At 37.2% G+C, this 4,862-nt stretch overlaps 1 non-coding gene across 1 annotated transcript; it reads left to right on the forward strand.

The window, feature by feature from the left end:
• The first annotated feature begins 427 nt into the window (after window positions 1–427).
• On the forward strand, window positions 428–591 carry LOC124292410. The gene has a single exon (XR_006902447.1). It is a non-coding gene; the product is annotated as a U1 spliceosomal RNA (small nuclear RNA).
• The last annotated feature ends 4,271 nt before the right edge of the window (window positions 592–4,862 follow it).

The raw sequence follows: 4,862 nt of genomic DNA on the forward strand, positions 1-4,862 counted from the left end.
GCAAAGGAACACTGTTCCTGGAACCAGTGCCCTCAACCACCAGACTACCTTCCTCCACCGACACAGGGGCGCAACCCACGGCAAACGGGTTGGTGGACTTAATATCCCCCCCCGGGTCCACAACGGGGGGTTGAAGGGCGCTTGGCGTGACCCAGCACCCATCACGAGGAGGTGGCCCTTCATGGGTGCCCCTGCGTCCCAGACATGAGGAGAGCGTTTATACAGCTTAAATGTAAATAAATCCCGTTCTGTGTGGTTTTCTCTATCAGTATTTGTTCATAAAGTGAATGTGCTCATGCAGTGTCCTGTACATTAAACAGTATGAACAAGAAACCTGTCATGGAATATATGTAAAGCGTTGTTTAACAGACACCCGAGTGGGTTGAGGCCAGGATGATGTAAATAAAAACTGCGACCAGGGAAAAGCATACTTACCTGGCACAGGCTTTACAGTGATCCGCAAGGCTGTGGGCCCGGGACGAGACCTTTCAATTGCACATCGGCTTGGTTGACCCCTGCGATCGTCCCAAATGTAGACGACTCGAGTGCGCAAGTTATAAGTGTGGGGGACTGCGTTTGCGCTCTCCCCTTGAAAAACAAACCAAAAAAATATAAATTTTACTACGAAACTTTTCCCCATTCAGAGTCACTTACAGATGATTGTTTTTCCAGGGAGGTTTTCAAACTCTATACCTGGAATGTGTATGTGTTAAGCTATATACTTAAGCAAAAGAATCTGTTTCATTCAACTCTGACTTGAATATGTTTCAGATGGGATCCCATTGAGTGCCAGTTGTGTTTTGACTGTCACGTTGTCTCCCCTGCGTCCCGGACATAAGGAGAGCGTTTATACAGCTTCAATGTAAATAAATCCCGTTCTGTGTGGTTTTCTCTATCTTTTTCATAAAGTGAATGTGCTAATGTAGTGCCTGTACATTAAACAGTATGAACAAGAAACCTGTCATGGAATATAAGTGAAGCGTTGTTTAACAGACACCCGAGTGGGGTTAACGTTGAAAATGCGTTGTTCCGTGGTTGTGTCTGGGAGGTATTACGCTTTCCTGTAAATAGACTCGCACTTCATCTTTAAACTACACACCAAAGTAGCACCAAACTCATGCATCCAGCTAAAATACCCAAAAAACTACCTGCAATAAACAGTGTTCAAACATAAAATTGCAGTAAAAATATTTACCTGATAAAATACTTGGTTAACATTCCACATTCAATATAATGTTCATTTAAGTTTTATGTTAGTTGGACGTATATTTCCAGTCAGAAGAAAAGAGTATTCCAAATTAAGAAAAACTATTTACTGTTGTATTGTTATCTTGAAAAGGTGGAAATTGTCCCGAGAAGACATTTTGTCTGAATTTCAGCTATTAGACAGACCCCTGAATAAACACAATGCAATTACTTTCACCATGAAAGGGATCCAAGATGAACAGGAACTATATATACCTGAAGATAGCACATAAAACCAGTCACTTTTTTTATGAAATCTTTATGAACACAAACGCACAGAGAAAAACGTGGTTTAAGGCATAATGTAAAACATCACACATGACATAGTCTGTAGGTGTTCTCTGTTGTGATAATAACACAATATCATCTGCATATAGTATTCAACTGACACACAGCTTCTCTTCTTTCTACCAATCCCTGCCTGGCGGTCAGGTGGATACTTCAGAAACGTTCCTAACTCTTTCTTGCAATTTGCTTCGGATGCATTCCCATCTCATTCCAAAGAGATAGGACACATTCTGAAATTATATATTTAAAAACATGAATAATTTTATATGGAAGATATAGTGTCTTAAATGATTCAAGTATTTGTTTAATCAATCACTTGAAAGGTTCATTTCACTGCTGTAACTTGCCATGTGAACATATGAACAGCATCAGTACAAAATGTGACGAAAAATGTAAACAACTTATATTTTCAACTAAAGGAATGGAAGTTTTCTTAAACATTTTCAAAGAAAATCCTCAATTGCAAGTTGATTATTCAATTAGACTATGAATTAGGATGAATTAGACAATGCTTTACTGTCAGATATTATTTGCTATGGTCATGATGAAAATGCTGCATTTGGTAATTAAATTACCAGAGATGATTGAATACAACCTTGTATTCTTAAAAGAAAACCCATCTTTTTTGCCCATCAACATTCATCCTTGACATCAAATTGTTTGACATTGTCCTGCAAAACAATGGAAGATTGTTGTTATGCTGTCAGATTTAGTTTTCTTTAGAGATTCTCGGAAACGATTATTTCAAATTAAATAGGAGTTGTACTGATGTAGCAATTTTGCTAACAGGAGTCATAAATTGTAACAAAAGCCATTTTACATTAAATAATAAGAAAACAAAATGGGTGGTGGTTCACAGGTCAAAGAACAAGTCTATTGTGGGAGGTCTTCCAACACCATTTATTCCCAAACACAAGGAAGTATGGATCATGTAGTTCTGAAAACAATAATGAGCTCTCATAAGTATACAATATATTCCCTATTATCTACTCTGTCTCTCTTTGTCATTTGTATACTCATAAAACTCAGATAAATAACTTCTTCATAATTCAGAAATGTTTACACTTAATCTCTTATAGGAACGCTTAGAAAATCTCTCATATAATGAATTATCTGTGCCTATAATATCTCCGACGTCATAACTATGTTTCTCTGAATCATGAACAATAAAAAAATGAGATTAAACTCTACCCTGCCAGAAATAATCTATCATACCCTGAATAATAAGACACTGAATAACATCTCTTACAACTCCAATCTACACTCAATAAGACTTAAATGTACTCGTAAACAAACATCGCTGGCACACGCAAATTCTTGGAAACAGTGCATCTCTGACTCTCAGTTCCAAGAAATGGAAGTCCTACTCTATTTGACCAAAGGGGTGACAGGTGGCCAAAACATATTGAAATGTAGGTCATACACTGAAACTAACTCTGATTTAAAACACTACAAATATACACCTTCTCTCTAATATACTCGATAGATGATCTTGACAAGGGAACAAGTACATAAAATGCTGATATCTAACAATACCTGTACTCTAAATAATGGACTCTTCCAAATCTCAGTATGTTTCACTGCACACACATTTAAATGCAAAATAATGAAAAACCTACACTTTGACAATAATAAAAAAACATCATATTCAAATTCTACAGCTGACCAAATACCTGAAGAGTGTGTCTCCCAGCAACAAATATCTATATATCTCTATAAATTTATGACTTCTGTCCTCTCGCGTGCTTTCTCGCATCCAGCTCTTTACGGCGAAAAACAATATGGCGCTAAGCAAGGGAGTGCTCATTAAACTAAACATCTCCGGGAGAAATCATTGTCAAATTATTCTCTTACATGATCAACCTTTGTGGTGGATATACTGGAAACAAGTGAAATGTTAAAAACTTGTTACCTTAGCATTGCTCCTTTTATGTGATCCACAAAATTGATGCCACCCAGTCTTCGAAGATGAGATTTCTGCAAATTCCATTAAAATTATATCATATTTCATAATTAAATGTTTCTTACTAAATTACTTCTTTTGTATGTAACATTTTAACCTTTAAGAGACATGAATCATCACATCCCTTCCAAACAAGTGTAAGAATGAAAGTCTGTGAGTGCAGTTTTGTTAATTGTCCCATCAAAGAATCATTAGTGAAGTTACACATTTTGTAAATAAATAAAAGTTCAAATAAATTATATGCAATTTCATCCTTAACAAAGATTTGCACAAGATATTTTGATGTGAATTTTCGTTGCATGATCTGAGAAAGATTTCGTTACGATATAAACAACATTCCTACGTTTTCATTATACATGAAGGACATACTTACCAAATAAACACCAGCATGCCGTGAAGATGTTGAAAATAGAACGATATTGCGTTGAACTTCGCCAAAGTAAACTGACAACGATCAGCTGCCATTGCGCGCTCGATAATTGTGCGCATGTCCGGATATGGCCAAACGAGGCGATCTGGCAAGTGTTTGAAAGCAAATTGTCGGGAATTATACAATTTTGACAGTTTTGTGGGAAAATATCAAATGTAATGCTATTCGGATAACTGATGACTTTATACCTAAAATCATTGATGTTTTCATTTTTAATTGCGATTTACGTAATATTTCCGTCCGTTGATCGATGCACAATCAAACAATAATTAAGATTATATGTGTCACTAGCTCGATCTTGATCGTTTATGAAATTAATGTTCCGAAATGATAGTTGCTAAGTTGGATACCTATTACCAATATGAATAATGTATCAAATTTGCCAAGGAAACAATTAGTTGACAGTTTGTTGGTTCCTTGCGTTGAAACAACGTTGACAACTAAACGAATCTCGACTAACTTTCTTTGGTCGCATGATACACGTTGATCAACCAAACAACCAAAATTCAACGTTGATTCAACGTTGAGTTCCCGCTGGGCATTGGCTTGTGGAAGACTATGTCTACGCATATCTGGCACAATTCTTCTCAGAGTTTGGGAAAATTATTTCCATAAAAGAGGAATCAAGTACGGAGGAGTTGGACTCCGGAGTTCTTTTGGGGACACATGAAGTCGTATTGGAAACGTGTTTGGAGGATGTGGCTACGATTCCCCATTTTGTCAACATTACATCAAGAAATGGTGTCTTCCCTCTGCTTGTAACTATGGCTGGACGTCCACCTCTGAGTTTAAAGTGCCATGACGTTGGTCATGTGAGGCGGGAGTGTAAGGGACAAACTAGGATTCTACCTCAGCCTTCTTTACGGAAATCCTACTCGCAGGCCCTTTCTACAACACCTGGAGGAAATAATTCCTACATGGATGAGGAGGAGGATG

The sequence above is a fragment of the Haliotis rubra genome, unplaced genomic scaffold, assembly GCF_003918875.1.
Source record: "Haliotis rubra isolate DU_JTF1 unplaced genomic scaffold, ASM391887v1 Scf516, whole genome shotgun sequence".
Lineage (NCBI taxonomy): Eukaryota > Metazoa > Mollusca > Gastropoda > Lepetellida > Haliotidae > Haliotis > Haliotis rubra.